The sequence below is a fragment of the Camelus bactrianus genome, chromosome 24 (assembly GCF_048773025.1).
Source record: "Camelus bactrianus isolate YW-2024 breed Bactrian camel chromosome 24, ASM4877302v1, whole genome shotgun sequence".
Classification (NCBI taxonomy): Eukaryota; Metazoa; Chordata; class Mammalia; order Artiodactyla; family Camelidae; genus Camelus; species Camelus bactrianus.
The window spans coordinates 22,683,850-22,705,778 of record NC_133562.1 but is presented as its reverse complement, the minus strand read 5'-3'; positions in this window follow the sequence as shown (position 1 = coordinate 22,705,778).

The following is a 21,929-nucleotide window of genomic DNA, read 5'->3' as shown; positions in this document are numbered from 1 at the left end:
TCAATTATGATTTTAAAAATTCCACAAATTGGTATAGAGGAAACATACATCAACATAATAAAGCCATATATGACAAACCCACAGTTTGAGTTCATACTCAACAGAGCAAAGCTAAAAGCATGTCCTCCAAGATCAAGAACAAGACAAGGATGCCCACTCTCACTACTGTTATTCAACATAGTATCAGAAGTCCTTGCCATAGCAATCAGACAATACAAAGAAATTAACACGAACCCAACTTGGAAAGAAAAAAGTTAAACTGTTACTACTTGCAGATGACATAACACTATATATAGAAAATGTACAGACTCCAACTAAAAGCTATCAGAATTAATAAACGAATTTGGTAAAGTTTCAGAATACAAAATTAAAATACAGAAATGTATTGCATTTGTAAACACTAACAACAAATAATCAGACAGAGAAATTAAGAAAATAATCCCATTTATAACTACATCAAAAAGAATAAAGTACCTAGGTATGAATTTAATTATGGAAGTGAAAAATCTGTATTCTGAAAACTAAAAGACACTGATGAAAGAAATTACAGATGCAAAGTTAAAGATGTTACCAGAACACTGCTAGAGCTCATCAATGAATTGGTAAAGCTGTGGGATACAAAATTAATATACAGATATCTGTTGCATTTCTATACACTAGCAACGAACGAAAAGAGGAAGTAAGAAAATGACCCTATTTACCACTGCATCAAAAAGACTAAAATACCTGGGAATAAATCCACTAAGGAGGCAAAATATCTGTACTCCAAAAATTGTAAGATGCTGATGAAAGAAACTGAAGACAAGACAAACAGATGAAAAGATATACCATGGACTGGAAGAATCAATATTGTTAAAATGGACGTACAACACAAGGCAATCTACAGATTCAATGCAATCCCTATCAAATTACCAATGGCATTTTTCACAGAACTAGAACAAAACATTTTAAAATTTGTATGAAAACACGGAAGACTCCAAACAGCTAAAAAAAAAAAAAAAATCTTGAGAAAGAGGAACAGAGCTTGAGGAATTAAGCACCCTCACTTTAGATTATATTGCAAAGTTACAGTAATCAAAACAGTATGGTACTGGCACAAAAACATATATAGATCAATGAAACAGGATAGAAATCCCACAAAGAAACCCATGCACTTATGGTCAATTAATCTATGACAAAAGAGACAAGAATGTACCAGGAGGAAGGCAGGAGCTGGGTGGGAAATATTAGGAATTTGGGATTTACATATACACACTACAATAAATAAAATAGATAAAAAAGATATAAATAAACAAGAAACTACTGTATAGGACAGGGGAGTATAATCAATATCTTGTAATAATCTTTAATAAAAAATAAACTAAAAATAATATATATATATAACTGAATCACTCTGCTGTACACCTGAAACTAACACAACATTGTAAAGCACGTATGCAATAAAAATTTTAAAAATAAGGGAAATCACACTGTTTTTATAATTTGGAAGAATTAATACTGTTGTAGTATCTGTACTGAAGCTAATCTACAGTTTCAGAGCAATCCCTATCAAACTATAAATGATAATTTCACAGAACTGAAACAAACAATCCTAAAATGTGTATGGGATCACAAAAGACCCCAAAGCTATCTTGATAAAACAGAACAGTTCTAGAGGTACCATTCTCCCTGATTTGAAACCATACTAAAACCCTTTAGTATACAAAGTAGTCTGATCTGGCACAGAGGCAGACACAAGATCAACAGAGTACCCTAAAATAAAGCTCAATGGCCAACTAATTTACAAGGAAGGAGGCAAAAATATTCAGTGGGGGAAAAGACAGCCTCTTTAATAAACGGTACTGGGAAAACTTGACAGCCACGTGCAAATGAATCAAACTGGACTACTTTCTTATACCATATACAAAAATAAAGTCAAAATGAATTAAAGACTTAGATGTAAGATCTGAAACTATAAAAATCCTAAATCTGTAATCCTGAATCCTGAATCTATGAACATCCTAGAAGGAAACATATACAGTACATACTTTTCCATCAATTTAAGCAAAATATATATATATTGGATTTGTCTCTTTAGGCAATGCCAACAAAAGCAAAAATAAACAAATGGGACTGCATCAAACTAAAAAGCGGTTGCACAGTGAAGGAAACCATCAACAAAATGATAAGGCAATTTACTTAGTGCAAGAAGATATAAGGAAATATATATCTAATAAAAGATTAATATCCCAAATATACAAAGAACTCACAGAACTCAATATCCAGATAAACAAACAACCCAATTAAAAAATGAGCGGAGAAAGTGAATGGCCATGTTTCCAAAGAAAACATACAGATGGCCAAAAGGCACATGAAAAGATGCTTAACATCACTAATCATCAGGAAAATGCAAATCAACGCCTCAGTGAGGTACCACCTCGCACCTTTCAAGATGGTTATTATCAAAGGACAGCAAATAACTATTGTTTGTGAAGATGTGGAGAAATAGGAATTCTCCTGCATTTTTGGACGGATTGTAAATTGGTGCAGACACTATGGAAAATAGTATGGCACTACCTCAAAAAATTAAAAATAGAACTATCATATGAGCCAGCAATTTCACTCCCAGGCTTTTACCCTATGAAAACAAAAATGCTAATTCAAAGCTATGCGCACCCTTATGTTTACTGAAGTATTATTTACAATGACCAAGATATGGAAGCAACCTAAGTGTTCATGGATAGGTGACTGGATAAAGACGCAGTATACATGCGATGGAGTATTACTCAGCCATGATAAGAATGAAACCTTGTCATTTGCGACAACATGGATGGATCTAGAGGGTATGATGCTAAGTGAAATAAATCAGAAAGAGGAAGACAACCGCCTTAGGATCTCACTTATGTGTGGAATGTGAAAAACAAATGACAAAACAAAACAAAAACAGACGCATGGATGTAGAGAGCAACTGGTGATTTCCAGAGGGGAGCTGTGTGGGAGATTGGAAGAAATAGGTGAAGGGGGTTAAGTGGTACAAGCTTTCAGTTATAAAATAAATAATTCATGGGTATACAGTATATATAATATGGTCAATAACTTGTGTAGGGACAAATGGTTACTAGAGTTACCATGGTAATCATTTTGTGATGTATTTAAATACATTGAATAGCTATGTTGTATACCTGAGCCTAATATAAAATTGTATATTAATTATACTTCAATATTGAAAGAGATATAAAGAAAAAAAAAACAAAGTCCAGTATAAGACAAAAGACAAAAGAAGATATAGAGGGAAAAATAAAGCAATAATAACATCAAGGAGAGTCAAAAGAAAACATATTTCTCTGGCTACTAACCAGCCATTTGCTCCTAAACTATTAAATTACATATTTTAAAATTTTTCTATTCTAAAGAAAATTCTCTTTCTTCCCTTCTCCCTCCCCTCTCTTTCTTCCTTCCTCACTCATCTCTGCCTAACTTCTTCCTTTCTCTGTTGTCTTGTTTTTCTTTCCCCATTTTCCTTCGCTTCACTGTTTCCTCTATGTCATCTTTTTTTTTTTTCTCTTTACACATTCGCCTTAGATATTTTGATAAAATTCATAATTTGCTAGAACTAATCAGCAATCCTGGGAGCAGGATTGCACATCAGATGGGCTGAGTGTGGTTCGATGCCAAAAGTTCATTCGCAGGTTGTACTTAAATTTTAAGAAAATGTTTCCAGTGAAAGATGGAAGGAGGCAGTAAAATATGCAAACCAGAATAAATTAATTTCATAACTTCTAACTAATATATGTCATTGCAAACTATCACTTAAAAATACAACATTTTAATAGTGATGATTTGACTTACTAAATGACCATTGACTTTTCCTTTTTCCAGACTGTGGATACCTTCTCAGGTATCAAATGGTAGTTGCTAAGTTAAACTTCACAGTTTCTTCTCTTTCTTTTCTTCCTTGCCTCTGTTATAGCAATACCATTAAAATTTGATGTTAATTTCCCCAATATTGCTCATGGGTGTGTGTTCTGCTTTCTAAGGGGAGATGGTCACATTGCATGATTTTACTGGCTCGGTAGACAAGGATATTTGGTTACATTCACAGATACAAGTGTTTAAAATATTTCTTCAAGACAAGTCACAAAAGGAGTTTATTTCAAAGTATGCTATGAACAATTGTTATTAGTTTTTCACCTGAGAAGAGGTAAAGGGAAAACAGATAAGCAGATGAATACTAGATTTGTGAAAAAGTGCGTGCCATAAGGTAAAGAAAGTTTGCATAAAGCAAGGATGAGCATTTCAAAGACATATTTCACAGTCTTTTGTTTTTTTTGTTTTTTTTTTTTTTTTGCATTGCTATACTTGGACTTCCTCAATGGAAATGGTTCTCTGTGCAGAATGGGTTCAGCAATGTGGAGATTAGAGCTGTTTCCCCTGGAGGACTGAATTGTTTCTTAGCACAGAACAATTGGAAGGAAGCTTAAAGGTCATGGAGCTCTAAACCTCATCTCTGCCTCTCCATTTTGATGCTGGACAATGGCTCCAGCTCCCTGAATTTTACTCCAGCTCCCTGAATTTTACCCTAACGACATTATGAATATAATCAAACGCCTTGCATGCTACAGAATTCTTAGAACTGCCAGGGTAAACCTGTCACTTTTATCTTGTTCATTTCATTTGGTAATGCCATGGGAAGAACACTTAAAATGCATGTTCATTTCATGTAGAAATTCAAGATGTTCGCATTTCATATACATTTTCTTTGTGTAATCTTTATGCAGTCTTAGCATTTCACTTCTCATACTATTCATCTATTTTTATAACATCTGAACCTGGGTAAGGAAATGGCTCAAGAACCAACATGTTACTGTAAATCCAAAAGGGAAGTATAGATCTTTGATTCTGAGAGAGGTTTCCAACCGAGTAGATAGTTGAAAAGCTAAAGTTCAAAGGAATACTCAATTTTTGTAAAAAAAAAAAAAACAAATTTAAATCATAGGTGCATAATAAATTATACACAGTCCATATATGTTTTAATTTATTTATGCTTTATATTCAATTACCAGTCATATTTTTCTCCCTTACATTCATTTACCTTAATATCTTTCCTAATTTGTTTGTATACGGGTCCTTGAAAATATAATTACCCTAGTTAAATATTCAGGAATGTTAAGTGTATGCACAGATACACAGAGTTTTGAGTAAATCTTTTTGACATATAATGTATATACAAATATACACAGATTGTAACTGAACAAGTCAATGAATTAGTAAAAAAAACCCAAAAAAACCTTCAACAACTACTTCCCAGATCTAAATACAGACTATTAATGCCCCACAAATCTGTGTTGTGCTCATCTCAGTTATTGCCTCCTACATAGGCAGTCACCATATTGACTTTTATAAACACTGGTTAGTTTTTTAATTTAAATAAGTGGATATTATAGTGTTTACTCTTTTCTATCTGGTTTATTTTATTCACCATAATGTTTATGAGATTCATCTTTGTTATATAAAGCAGCATTTCTTTTTTATTTCTGTATAGTATTCCAGTGCATACAGTATTCAATTTAGTGTTGCTAGGAAAAGCTAAGATGTTTCCAATTTGGGGCTACTGTAAATAATGCTGAATTGAGCATTCTTGTACTTGTGTGAAGTAATTTCAATTATGAATTTAACAATGGGTGGAATTATCTATGCCCTGCTTTAAGTAAATACTATCAGTTTTTCAAAATATTTGTAAAAATATAAAAGCCAAAAAACAGTGAACAACATTTATTGTTGCTCGACATTCTTATCAACACTTGGTATGTTTTTCCCTACCCTTTTAGGTCTTTTAGTGGGTGTGCAGTACTGTCCCTTGTGGGAAGTTTTAATTTGTATTTTTCTGACGACTGCTGTTACAAAGCTCTTTTTATCAATTTTCAGTTGTTACAGTATTGTACCTTTCTTAGTGAAGCGCCTCTAAGAGGGCTTTTGTCCATTTATATTTGGAATGTCTGTTTTCTTTAAAACATTTTTTATTGATTTATAATAATTTTACAATGTTGTGTCAAATTCCAGTGTGGAGCACAATTTTTCATTTATACATGAACATATATACATTCATTGTCACATTTTTTTCTCTGTGAGCTACCATAAGTTCTTGTATATATTTCCCTGTGCTATACAGTATAATCTCGTTTATCTATTCTATATATGCCTGTCAGTATTTACAAATTTTGAACTCCAGTTTGTCCTTTCCCACCCCCCTCCCCCCGGCAACCACAAGTTTATATTCTATGTCTATGAGTATGTTTCTATTTTGTATTTATATTTTGTTTGTTTGCTTTTTTGTTTTAGTTTTTTTTAGATTCCACGTATAAGCGATCTCATATGGTATTTTTCTTTCTCTTTCTGGCTTACTTCACTTAGAATGACATTCTCCAGGAACATTCATGTTGCTGCAAATGGCGTCATGTTGTCAGTTTTTACGGCTGAGTAGTATTCCATTGTATAAATATACCACATCTTCTTTATCCAGTCATCTGTTGATGGAGATTTAGGCTGCTTCCATGTCTTGGCTATTGTAAATAGTGCTGCTATGAACATTGGGGTGCAGGTCTCATTTTGGAGTAGGGTTCCTTCTGCATATATGCCCAGGAGCGGGATTCCTGGGTCATATGGTAAATCAATTCCTAGTCTTTTGAGGAATCTCCATACTGTTTTCCACAGTGGCTGCACCAATCTATGGAATGTCTGGTTTTTAAAAATTGAGTTTTCTTTACATATTTCTGGATACAATTCTTATTGCAAATATATTCTCTACATCCCACTCTATGGCTTGCCTTTTTTGCTCTGTTGTGTTATTTGTAGTTTTTATGTTTCTCTTTTCTTTTTCATAAGTATTGCCAAAAATTATCAATAAGATTAATTTCAAGTAAATTATTTTAGATTTGTTGGTTCTCTTTACTGTAGTGCTTTTTAAAATTGTATTATTTGTCTGTCATCTTTCCTTCCCAACATTCCTTGCATATAATTTCCTCTTATTTTCTTTTTCCAACAAATAGTTAAGTCACTGTTTTCCAGAATCTTTTCTACTCTAGCATGTGCATTTAAGACCACATATTCTCTCAGCACATTTTAAGCTGCATTCCACAGATTTTAATATATGCTGTCATTATCAATCAGTTCACACTTCCCCCCCTAATTTCTACAGAGATTTCATCTGTGATCCATGGATTATTTATACACATTTTTTGGCTTAGATTTCAAACAATGGGGTGTTTTCTAGATAGTTTTCTGTACTAATTTCTTGCTTAACATGTCTGTAATTAGAAAGAATAAACTGAATTATTTCAGTCTTTTGAGGTGTTTTGAAACTTGTTTAATATCCATTTTATCAAATGTTCCATATTTACTTATAAAAATTACTAGGTATTTGTTAATTAGCTTAAATGTATTACTTTGTTTAGATACTGTGTATTTCTATTAATTTTTATCTGCTTCTAGCACTTATGAGAAAGTTTTTTTTTTAAGTTTCCACTATGATATGAATTTACCTATTTTTCATATGGTTCTACCAAGTTAAGCTTTCCATATTTTGAAGCTATATTAATGAACACATAGAAATTTCAAAGTTTTATATTTTCCTGATATAATTATAAATTATTTTCAAATATCCTTTATTATCTTCCAAATACTTTTTTGTCTTTTTAAATGAACAGAGTGAGAAGTTAGACGTTTTTAACAAAGAGCTAGAAAACATTAAGAAGAATTGAACAGGAAGACTACAATAACTGAAATTAAAAATGTACTACGTGGAATCAAAAGTAGATTAGATGATACAAAGGAACAGTTTAGTGAGCTGGAGGATAAGGTGGCAGAAATCATTAAAGCTGAACAGAAAAAGAGAAAAGAATAAAAGAAGTGAGGACAGCTTAAGAGGCCTTGGTGACAACATCAAGCATAATAATAGTCACAGTATAAGGGTCCCGAAGGAGTAGAGACAGAGGAAGGAGCAGAGAACACATTTGAAGACATAATAGCTGAAAACTTCCCTATACTGGAAAAGGAAACAGACACCCAGGTCCAGGATATAGAATATTTGTATAAATATGACTGTATAATAAAATGATAATAACTAACACATAAATGTCTTACCATTTACAAAAAAGAAAAAAAAAAAGAGAGAGACACCATTCTAAGAGCTTTATGTATTTTAACTCAATTTTTGCATCAACTATGTACTTTTTTATGCTCCATTGCTTTCCAGTTAAGGAATTTGAGAAACAGAGAGATACTATAAAATTTCCATGAACTCTTAGCTTGCAAGTGACAGACAGGATTTAAAAACAGAATGTCTCTGGAGACCATGCTTTAGCCACTGCTATGTGGAACTCTTTCTCTGTGAATAAGAAAGATCTCCTGATTCAAATCAGCTCTCCCAGATGGATTGTGATCCTTACTCAGAAATATGATTTTTCTTTTAGACATATCCACAGAAAATAGATTAATTTAGCACTCTATTATTGTACTGCTTTGGGGTTGTGTTTGATGCTTGGGGAGAAATTAAGAAGCAAAAGTGAGTACAATATAACTTCTGCTCTTAACATACTTATAAGTAGATTCATGCTAAACGAGCACATGGAATTTAAACTAAATAAAATCTTCATTTTTCAGAGATAGAAACAGTCTTCAAAATAAATGTCAAGCAAAAATGCACTACATCTGAAATAAAAGTATAGTGACTTAAAATAATCTATGGAGTGCAGAATAAGCAATCCTAAAATGAAAGTTGATGGCTCTTGTTGGGAAACAAGAAACATCTCAAATAAACAATCTAACTTTATACCTAAAGGAACTAAAGAAAACAAAAACAAACAAAACACAAAGTTAGTAGAAGAATAGAAATAATAAAGATCAGTGTAGAAATAAATAAAATAATGAAAAAAAAAGAAGAGCTGATTCTTTCAAAAGATAAACAAAATTGACTAACCTTTAGCCAAACTCATCAAGAAAAAAAGGAGGGTCAAAGTCAATAAAATCAGAAATGAAAGAGGAGAAATTACAACAAACACCACAGAAATACAAAGAATCATAAGAGATTACTGCAAGCAAATGTATGCCACTAAAATGGATAGATTAGAAAAAATAAATACATTTTTAAAAACACACAATCTCCCAATAGTGAAAAAGGTAGAAACAGAAAATATGAACAGACTGACTAATAGTAAAAATTTAATCGATAACTTAAAAATAAAAGTTTCCAACACATTAAAGTCCATATGGATTCACAGGTGAATTCTAGCAAATATTTAAAAAGAATTAATATCTATCTTTCTGAAACTATTCCCAAAAGTTGAATAAGAAGGAATACTTCTGAACTCATTCTTCAGGGCCAGCATCATCCTGATACAAAAAAGAGACATCACAAAAAAAATACAATTATGGGCCAATATCACTGATGAACATAGATGCAAAAACCCTTAACAAAATATTAGCAAACCAAACTTAATAATAGATTAAAAGGATCATACACCATGATCAAGTGTGAAATATCCCAGGGATGCAAGAATGGTTCAATATCACTAAATCAAAGAATGCAATATGGCGCATCAAGAAATTGAAGAATGAAAATCATAATCTCCATAGATATAAAAAAGCTTTAGACAAAATTCAACATTCAATTATGATTTTAAAAATTCCACAAATTGGTATAGAGGAAACATACATCAACATAATAAAGCCATATATGACAAACCCACAGTTTGAGTTCATACTCAACAGAGCAAAGCTAAAAGCATGTCCTCCAAGATCAAGAACAAGACAAGGATGCCCACTCTCACTACTGTTATTCAACATAGTATCAGAAGTCCTTGCCATAGCAATCAGACAATACGAAGAAATTAACACGAACCCAACTTGGAAAGAAAAAAGTTAAACTGTTACTACTTGCAGATGACATAACACTATATATAGAAAATGTACAGACTCCAACTAAAAGCTATCAGAATTAATAAATGAATTTGGTAAAGTTTCAGAATACAAAATTAAAATACAGAAATGTATTGCATTTGTAAACACTAACAACAAATAATCAGACAGAGAAATTAAGAAAATAATCCCATTTATAACTACATCAAAAAGAATAAAGTACCTAGGTATGAATTTAATTATGGAAGTGAAAAATCTGTATTCTGAAAACTAAAAGACACTGATGAAAGAAATTACAGATGCAAAGTTAAAGATGTTACCAGAACACTGCTAGAGCTCATCAATGAATTGGTAAAGCTGTGGGATACAAAATTAATATACAGATATCTGTTGCATTTCTATACACTAGCAACGAACGAAAAGAGGAAGTAAGAAAATGACCCTATTTACCACTGCATCAAAAAGACTAAAATACCTGGGAATAAATCCACTAAGGAGGCAAAATATCTGTACTCCAAAAATTGTAAGATGCTGATGAAAGAAACTGAAGGCAAGACAAACAGATGAAAAGATATACCATGGACTGGAAGAATCAATATTGTTAAAATGGACGTACAACACAAGGCAATCTACAGATTCAATGCAATCCCTATCAAATTACCAATGGCATTTTTCACAGAACTAGAACAAAACATTTTAAAATTTGTATGAAAACACAGAAGACTCCAAACAGCTAAAAAAAAAAAAAATCTTGAGAAAGAAGAACAGAGCTTGACTAATTAAGCACCCTCACTGTAGATTATATTGCAAAGTTATAGTAATCAAAACAGTATGGTACTGGCACAAAAACATATATAGATCAATGAAACAGGATAGAAATCCCACAAAGAAACCCATGCACTTATGGTCAATTAATCTATGACAAAAGAGGCAAGAATGTACCAGGAGGAAGGCAGGAGCTGGGTGGGAAATATTAGGAATTTGGGATTTACATATACACACTACAATAAATAAAATAGATAAAAAAGATATAAATAAACAAGAAACTACTGTATAGGACAGGGGAGTATAATCAATATCTTGTAATAATCTTTAATAAAAAATAAACTAAAAATAATATATAAATATAACTGAATCACTCTGCTGTACACCTGAAACTAACACAAAATTGTAAAGCACGTATGCAATAAAAATTTTAAAAATAAGGGAAATCACACTGTTTTTATAATTTGGAAGAATTAATACTGTTGTAGTATCTGTACTGAAGCTAATCTACAGTTTCAGAGCAATCCCTATCAAACTATAAATGATAATTTCACAGAACTGAAACAAACAATCCTAAAATGTGTATGGAATCACAAAAGACCCCAAAGCTATCTTGATAAAAAAGAACAATTCTAGAGGTACCATTCTCCCTGATTTGAAACCATACTAAAACCCTTTAGTATACAAAGTAGTCTGATCTGGCACAGAGGCAGACACAAGATCAACAGAGTACCCTAAAATAAAGCTCAATGGCCAACTAATTTACAAGGAAGGAGGCAAAAATATTCAGTGGGGGAAAAGACAGCCTCTTTAATAAACGGTACTGGGAAAACTTGACAGCCACGTGCAAATGAATCAAACTGGACTACTTTCTTATACCATATACAAAAATAAAGTCAAAATGAATTAAAGACTTAGATGTAAGATCTGAAACCATAAAAATCCTAAATCTGTAATCCTGAATCCTGAATCTATGAACATCCTAGAAGGAAACATATACAGTACATACTTTTCCATCAATTTAAGCAAAATATATATATATTGGATTTGTCTCTTTAGGCAATGCCAACAAAAGCAAAAATAAACAAATGGGACTGCATCAAACTAAAAAGCGGTTGCACAGTGAAGGAAACCATCAACAAAATGATAAGGCAATTTACTTAGTGCAAGAAGATATAAGGAAATATATATCTAATAAAAGATTAATATCCCAAATATACAAAGAACTCACAGAACTCAATATCCAGATAAACAAACAACCCAATTAAAAAATGAGCGGAGAAAGTGAATGTCCATGTTTCCAAAGAAAACATACAGATGGCCAAAAAGCACATGAAAAGATGCTTAACATCACTAATCATCAGGAAAATGCAAATCAACGCCTCAGTGAGGTACCACCTCGCACCTTTCAAGATGGTTATTATCAAAGGACAGCAAATAACTATTGTTGGTGAAGATGTGGAGAAATAGGAATTCTCCTGCATTTTTGGACGGATTGTAAATTGGTGCAGACACTATGGAAAATAGTATGGCACTACCTCAAAAAATTAAAAATAGAACTATCATATGAGCCAGCAATTTCACTCCCAGGCTTTTACCCTATGAAAACAAAAATGCTAATTCAAAGCTATGCGCACCCTTATGTTTACTGAAGTATTATTTACAATGACCAAGATATGGAAGCGACCTAAGTGTTCATGGATAGGTGACTGGATAAAGACGCAGTATACATGCGATGGAGTATTACTCAGCCATGATAAGAATGAAACCTTGTCATTTGCGACAACATGGATGGATCTAGAGGGTATGATGCTAAGTGAAATAAATCAGAAAGAGAAAGACAACCGCCTTAGGATCTCACTTATGTGTGGAATGTGAAAAACAAATGACAAAACAAAACAAAAACAGACGCATGGATGTAGAGAGCAACTGGTGATTTCCAGAGGGGAGCTGTGTGGGAGATTGGAAGAAATAGGTGAAGGGGGTTAAGTGGTACAAGCTTCCAGTTATAAAATAAATAATTCATGGGTATACAGTATATATAATATGGTCAATAACTTGTGTAGGGACAAATGGTTACTAGAGTTACCATGGTAATCATTTTGTGATGTATTTAAATACATTGAATAGCTATGTTGTATACCTGAGCCTAATATAAAATTGTATATTAATTATACTTCAATATTAAAAGAGATATAAAGAAAAAAAAACAAAGCCCAGTATAAGACAAAAGACAAAAGAAGATATAGAGGGAAAAATAAAGCAATAATAACATCAAGGAGAGTCAAAAGAAAACATATTTCTCTGGCTACTAACCAGCCATTTGCTCCTAAAGTATTAAATTACATATTTTAAAATTTTTCTATTCTAAAGAAAATTCTCTTTCTTCCCTTCTCCCTCCCCTCTCTTTCTTCCTTCCTCACTCATCTCTGCCTAACTTCTTCCTTTCTCTGTTGTCTTGTTTTTCTTTCCCCATTTTCCTTCGCTTCACTGTTTCCTCTATGTCATCTTTTTTTTTTTTTTTGCTCTTTAGACATTCGCCTTAGATATTTTGATAAAATTCATAATTTGCTAGAACTAATCAGCAATCCTGGGAGCAGGATTGCACATCAGATGGGCTGAGTGTGGTTCGATGCCAAAAGTTCATTCGCAGGTTGTACTTAAATTTTAAGAAAATGTTTCCAGTGAAAGATGGAAGGAGGCAGTAAAATATGCAAACCAGAATAAATTAATTTCATAACTTCTAACTAATATATGTCATTGCAAACTATCACTTAAAAATACAACATTTTAATACTGATGATTTGACTTACTAAATGACCATTGACTTTTCCTTTTTCCAGACTGTGGATACCTTCTCAGGTATCAAATGGTAGTTGCTAAGTTAAACTTCAGTTTCTTCTCTTTCTTTTCTTCCTTGCCTCTGTTATAGCAATACCATTAAAATTTGATATTAATTTCCCCAATATTGCTCATGGGTGTGTGTTCTGCTTTCTAAGGGGAGATGGTCACATTGCATGATTTTACTGGCTCGGTAGACAAGGATATTTGGTTACATTCACAGATACAAGTGTTTAAAATATTTCTTCAAGACAAGTCACAAAAGGAGTTTATTTCAAAGTATGCTATGAACAATTGTTATTAGTTTTTCACCTGAGAAGAGGTAAAGGGAAAACAGATAAGCAGATGAATACTAGATTTGTGAAAAAGTGCGTGCTATAAGGTAAAGAAAGTTTGCATAAAGCAAGGATGAGCATTTCAAAGACATATTTCACAGTCTTTTTTTTTTTTTTTTTTTTTTTGCATTTGCATTGCTATACTTGGACTTCCTCAATGGAAATGGTTCTCTGTGCAGAATGGGTTCAGCAATGTGGAGATTAGAGCTGTTTCCCCTGGAGGACTGAATTGTTTCTTAGCACAGAACAATTGGAAGGAAGCTTAAAGGTCATGGAGCTCTAAACCTCATCTCTACCTCTCCATTTTGATGCTGGACAATGGCTCCAGCTCCCTGAATTTTACTCCAGCTCCCTGAATTTTACCCTAACGACATTATGAATATAATCAAACGCCTTGCATGCTACAGAATTCTTAGAACTGCCAGGGTAAACCTGTCACTTTTATCTTGTTCATTTCATTTGGTAATGCCATGGGAAGAACACTTAAAATGCATGTTCATTTCATGTAGAAATTCAAGATGTTCGCATTTCATATACATTTTCTTTGTGTAATCTTTATGCAGTCTTAGCATTTCACTTCTCATACTATTCATCTATTTTTATAACATCTGAACCTGGGTAAGGAAATGGCTCAAGAACCAACATGTTACTGTAAATCCAAAAGGGAAGTATAGATCTTTGATTCTGAGAGAGGTTTCCAACCGAGTAGATAGTTGAAAAGCTAAAGTTCAAAGGAATACTCAATTTTTGTAAAAAAAAAAAAAACAAATTTAAATCATAGGTGCATAATAAATTATACACAGTCCATATATGTTTTAATTTATTTATGCTTTATATTCAATTACCAGTCATATTTTTCTCCCTTACATTCATTTACCTTAATATCTTTCCTAATTTGTTTGTATACGGGTCCTTGAAAATATAATTACCCTAGTTAAATATTCAGGAATGTTAAGTGTATGCACAGATACACAGAGTTTTGAGTAAATCTTTTTGACATATAATGTATATACAAATATACACAGATTGTAACTGAACAAGTCAATGAATTAGTAAAAAAAACCCAAAAAAACCTTCAACAACTACTTCCCAGATCTAAATACAGACTATTAATGCCCCACAAATCTGTGTTGTGCTCATCTCAGTTATTGCCTCCTACATAGGCAGTCACCATATTGACTTTTATAAACACTGGTTAGTTTTTTAATTTAAATAAGTGGATATTATAGTGTTTACTCTTTTCTATCTGGTTTATTTTATTCACCATAATGTTTATGAGATTCATCTTTGTTATATAAAGCAGCATTTCTTTTTTATTTCTGTATAGTATTCCAGTGCATACAGTATTCAATTTAGTGTTGCTAGGAAAAGCTAAGATGTTTCCAATTTGGGGCTACTGTAAATAATGCTGAATTGAGCATTCTTGTACTTGTGTGAAGTAATTTCAATTATGAATTTAACAATGGGTGGAATTATCTATGCCCTGCTTTAAGTAAATACTATCAGTTTTTCAAAATATTTGTAAAAATATAAAAGCCAAAAAACAGTGAACAACATTTATTATTGCTCGACATTCTTATCAACACTTGGTATGTTTTTCCCTACCCTTTTAGGTCTTTTAGTGGGTGTGCAGTACTGACTGTCCCTTGTGGGAAGTTTTAATTTGTATTTTTCTGACGACTGCTGTTACAAAGCTCTTTTTATCAATTTTCAGTTGTTACAGTATTGTACCTTTCTTAGTGAAGCGCCTCTAAGAGGGCTTTTGTCCATTTATATTTGGAATGTCTGTTTTCTTTAAAACATTTTTTATTGATTTATAATAATTTTACAATGTTGTGTCAAATTCCAGTGTGGAGCACAATTTTTCATTTATACATGAACATATATACATTCATTGTCACATTTTTTTCTCTGTGAGCTACCATAAGTTCTTGTATATATTTCCCTGTGCTATACAGTATAATCTCGTTTATCTATTCTATATATGCCTGTCAGTATTTACAAATTTTGAACTCCAGTTTGTCCTTTCCCACCCCCCTCCCCCCGGCAACCACAAGTTTATATTCTATGTCTATGAGTATGCTTCTATTTTGTATTTATATTTTGTTTGTTTGCTTTTTTGTTTTAGTTTTTTTTAGATTCCACGTATAAGCGATCTCATATGGTATTTTTCTTTCTCTTTCTGGCTTACTTCACTTAGAATGACATTCTCCAGGAACATTCATGTTGCTGCAAATGGCGTCATGTTGTCAGTTTTTACGGCTGAGTAGTATTCCATTGTATAAATATACCACATCTTCTTTATCCAGTCATCTGTTGATGGAGATTTAGGCTGCTTCCATGTCTTGGCTATTGTAAATAGTGCTGCTATGAACATTGGGGTGCAGGTCTCATTTTGGAGTAGGGTTCCTTCTGCATATATGCCCAGGAGCGGGATTCCTGGGTCATATGGTAAATCAATTCCTAGTCTTTTGAGGAATCTCCATACTGTTTTCCACAGTGGCTGCACCAATCTATGGAATGTCTGGTTTTTAAAAATTGAGTTTTCTTTACATATTTCTGGATACAATTCTTATTGCAAATATATTCTCTACATCCCACTCTATGGCTTGCCTTTTTTGCTCTGTTGTGTTATTTGTAGTTTTTATGTTTCTCTTTTCTTTTTCATAAGTATTGCCAAAAATTATCAATAAGATTAATTTCAAGTAAATTATTTTAGATTTGTTGGTTCTCTTTACTGTAGTGCTTTTTAAAATTGTATTATTTGTCTGTCATCTTTCCTTCCCAACATTCCTTGCATATAATTTCCTCTTATTTTCTTTTTCCAACAAATAGTTAAGTCACTGTTTTCCAGAATCTTTTCTACTCTAGCATGTGCATTTAAGACCACATATTCTCTCAGCACATTTTAAGCTGCATTCCACAGATTTTAATATTTGCTGTCATTATCAATCTGTTCACACTTCCCCCCCTAATTTCTACAGAGATTTCATCTGTGATCCATGGATTATTTATACACATTTTTTGGCTTAGATTTCAAACAATGGGGTGTTTTCTAGATAGTTTTCTGTACTAATTTCTTGCTTAACATGTCTGTAATTAGAAAGAATAAACTGAATTATTTCAGTCTTTTGAGGTGTTTTGAAACTTGTTTAATATCCATTTTATCAAATGTTCCATATTTACTTATAAAAATTACTAGGTATTTGTTAATTAGCTTAAATGTATTACTTTGTTTAGATACTGTGTATTTCTATTAATTTTTATCTGCTTCTAGCACTTATGAGAAAGTTTTTTTTTAAGTTTCCACTATGATATGAATTTACCTATTTTTCATATGGTTCTACCAACTTAAGCTTTCCATATTTTGAAGCTATATTAATGAACACAGAAATTTCAAAGTTTTATATTTTCCTGATATAATTATAAATTATTTTCAAATATCCTTTATTATCTTCCAAATACTTTTTTGTCTTTTTCCCGATTGCTTTTCAAAATTTTCTCATTGTCTCTTTATTTTTAGTTATTTAACAATGATGCATTATGTAGTTTTCTTTCTATTAACCTTGCTTGGATTTCTCAGTGATTTTTGTGAATATACAAGTTAATATCTTTTGGGGTGTTGGGAAATTTCGTTGTCATTTTCTTGTCATGTATTACTTCTATATCACTTTGTCTTTCCCTCATGTCTAGGTTGACAAATTACACTTATGTTATTACCTTTTATCATGTCCAATATATCTAAGCTGTTTTCTGACTTTTCTTACTTTTAGTGCTCTGTGTTTTGGTCTGGATATTATCTCCCGATGTTTCTTCTGGCTCACTAATCCTCTCTTCTACTGGAATCAATCTTCTCTTTATTACATCCTATATTATTCAGTTCTAGAATGTGAGTCTGAGTATTATAATTCTAGTTTTCTGGTAAATAAGTGTCTTATTCCCCCTTATCAAAATGTTAATGCCAGTTATCTATGTCACTAATCTATGGACATTTTTCTATTGTCATTTTCTTCTCAGTTCAGTTTCTCATTAGGCCTGAAATACTTTGATTAAATGATGGGCATTGTGTATGACAAATTGTAACAGGTCTGGACATTACCTTCTTCAGACTGAGTTCAAACATCCTCTGATAGGATGTTGTTCTCAAGAAACACATCACATTTATCCAAAAAAGAAAATTACAGGTCAACAAAAAAGAAAATTCCATTCTATTTTGTCTGATATGACTGTTGCTAACCTGACTTTCTAGTCATTTCCATTTGCATGACATACCTTTTTCTATCCCCTCACTTTCAATCTATGTGTGTCCTTCACCCTAAAGTCGGTCTCTTGTGGGCAGCATCTAGTATCCTCTTGTTTTATCATTCAGTCTACCACCCTGTGTCTTTTGATTGGAGCATTTAGTCCACTGACATTTAAGATAATTACTGATAGATTGTGTTTATTGACATTTTAAGCCTTGTTTTCCAATTGATTTTGTATTTCTGGTTTCTCTTTTTGTTTTCCCTCTTGTGGTTTTGTGGTTTGATGATTTTCTTTTGTATTATGCTTGAGTTCTCTTCTTTTTGTTTTTTGGTTTTGGACTCTATTTTATGTTTTTGATTTGTGGTTACCCTGTTTTTCAAATACGTTGACCTATTGCTGTATCTATTTGCTATAGACTGGTAGTCATATAGGCTCAAACATATCCTAAAAATAATGCCATTCTACCAGACATACAAAGAAGAATTTTTATCAGTACTTCTTAAACTCTTAAAAAAGATTGAAGAGGAGGGAACACTCCCAAACTCATTCTATGAAGCCACCATCACCCTGATACCAAAACCATCAATTTCTTACCAATTTTTAAGAATCACCAAATTCCCTGAGAGGTAAAGTGACTCATAGAGTATCAACTCATCTCTCTGCTGTTTCTCTTATATATTGGCCCTTGGAGGTTTAGTTGCTTCAACAATTCATTAGTTCTATTAAACAAACATTTTAAAACAGATTTTATGTGTATTATTCTTGGCAGGTCTGTCACAAACAAATCCATTATAACCTGAAGAAAAGTCTGTGTATGTTTTCTATTGTTGAAAATACGTAGTGATATTTGTGTGTATTTATTTTGCATACATGATGTTTCCCTGTAACTCTGACTCTGTTTTTGCAACATAATATATAGTATATGTATGTTGGAATCTCTATCTATCTATCTATCATCTATCTATCTGTTGCTTTTAACTCCAGGATAATATCATATAATTTTCCTTCAAAACCATTTACTTACTCATTCACAATGTGGTGGATCTGTTGTCTTTAAATATCTGACCACAAACAATACTACTGTGTGCAAGAATGTGCATGCCGCCTCATGGTCCCATGTGAGAATTTCTCTGTGAATTATGTGCTATAACAAGGGAACGGTTGGATCACTGTATATGAACACACAATTGTTTCTTTCTTTAAATGATGTTCTAGTACATGTTTTGAAAATTCATTTGTGTTGTTTAAGTCCATATGTTTTAATAAAATATTACACATTTTAATATCTTCTCATTTTCCTTAAAATTCTTATTCCATCCTGCATTACATATTTGAGAAATTTCCCCTGCTCTCCAAGAGTTTGTGTGCTTTGCGAATTACTTGTTTACGATCTGAAAATAAATTGTCAGCAAAACTGCCCCCCCCAGATAAGGAGTTCAAACCCAGAATTATGATCATCTGTCAATGTCTGGAAGAAACAACAATGTCCTTAACAAGAAGTTATGTTTCTGTTTATTTTTCTTAAGTATTTATCACAGTTTTGCTGTATATAATCATTTGGAGAATAAACCTTAAAAACTATTGCCTTTTTATTGTCAGTATATACTTTTATCAATATAAATTGCATGTTTTTTCCTACTGATATTTTTTGACTTTTTAACTTTAATTTTCTCAGCTCTTTTTTCATAAATCATGGTACTTGCTGTTATTTTAACTTTGTGATCATTTTCTGTTACTCTTACTGTGAGTAGCATAGAGTTAAACTTTACTTTTTAATACATTAGGAGACTGTTCATTGGAGTTTGTGAATCTTTTGTTCTTACTTAAATAATTACATTTTACTTACTTTTTATTATGTTCATGATCATTTTAGGTTTGCCCTTGCTATCTGTCTTTTGTTATATGTTTTATGACAGAATATACATTATATAGTAAGAATTTATTAGACATTAATATTTGTCAAATGTACTGGTGTTTATTTTTACATTAAAACATTATGTATTTTACTAATTATTAAATAATAAAACATTTTTTTAAATCATCATTATTTGAGATGGAATATTTAGAATATTTCTACTGCTCTCACACTTCCCACACAAACATAAAATATACCAATGTTTATTTTTGTAAGAAGGCTGAGAGTAGCCTCAGTTAGGAATAGACTGGAATAGGGAAGATGTGTTGTGAGGACCTAGTAAGAAATACCTTCAATGTAAATGGAAACAGGACAAGCTTCTAGAATGGTTTCAGGTCAAATTTTTGTTGGAGGATCAAGATCCAAGAATTGGAGAAGTTGTTTCAAAGACCACAACATAAATGTAAGTCCAGAATATAAAAGTAATATGCAACCAGGAGACACGAAAAAATCAGTGCCAAGATCACAACCAAATGCAAAACTTGTGGACTATTTGGGGTGAGCATTGGTGGAGACCTTCAGTTTATCTTTTTGTTGGTGTCATGCAACAAAGGATATGTCAAGCTGACAGTGGATTTCACTAGAGATAGTGTTATAAAAATTTAAATCAGAATAAATTCATAAGTGCTGGTAAGTAAGAAACTTAACTTTAACTGACTCTTAAATGAGAGAGAAGATGTTTGTAGGAGTTCATAGGAGATGGAAGAATGCAATCTGAATGTAAGAACTGTAATGAATCTATAGTTATGAAGAAGAGGGACAACAGAGACAGGCTGATTGGGATAAAGGGTGATGGCTATGGACCAGTGCTGATCCAGCTTGGTGGAATGTACCAGGTAAGAGAAATATGATTGTTATTATGAGGCAGGTGGGAAGGGGCCAGGGCACAACCATGAACAGAATGACAGCCATTCAGGAGAGGACAAATACTGGTTAGAACCAACTAGGCCAACGATGACAGAAGATTTGACTTCCAGTAGACTTTGTGCCTTATGTTCTCATTACAATACATTACCATGCTAAATTACACACCCACAGGTGCCACGACAGTTCTGAGGCTGACTGACCAAAAAAGCCAAAAAGTGGGCAGTGACCCAATTCCTGGAAACCTCCATACATCCCTCAAAATAGTAGGAATCATCCTCCCACTGGTTGGCATATGAAATTACCCAGTGCATAAAACTAACCACCCCCTCACCTTGGGGCTGCGCTTGCCTTCTGAGATGGACCGCAGTCTGTCTATGGAATGTGTATCTCCCAGTTCATCTGAGATGGCCCATATTCCACCTATGGGATGTGTATCTTTCTAAATAAACCTGCTTTTGAAACAAGAAGGAAGGGAACAGTGCACAACCATTAAAAGAATGGGACAGCAGTTGAGGATAGGACATAAACTGGTTAGAAACAACTCGGCCCCAAATGGTGGAAGATTCAGCTTCCAGTAGCCCGAGAGCCTCATTACGTACTCACTGTAACACATTAGCATCCTAAATTACACACCTGCATGCGCTGTGATCATTTGGAGGCTGTCCCAAAAGGCCAAAAAGTGGGTGAGGCCCAATTCCAAGAAACCCCATTCTTCCCCCCAGACAGTTGGAATAACCCTCCCACTTGTTAGCATATGACATTACTCTGTGCATAAACCACTCCCCCATAACTTGGGGCAACCTCTCCTTTTGGGATGGCCTGATCTCTGTCTGTGGAGTGTGTTCCTATCTCCTAGGGCTGCCTCTCTTGCCTTCTGTGACAGCCTGCATTCTGTCAATGGAATGTGTATCTCTCTAAATAAACTTGCTTTCACTTTCCTATGGCTCACTCTTGAATTCTTTCCTGGATGAAATCAAGGACTCCCACTCCGCAGCCCATCTCAGGAACTAACCCAAGGCTTTGAAGGTAACTACTCTTATGTCTCATTCTTTTGCCACAATTCTGATTTG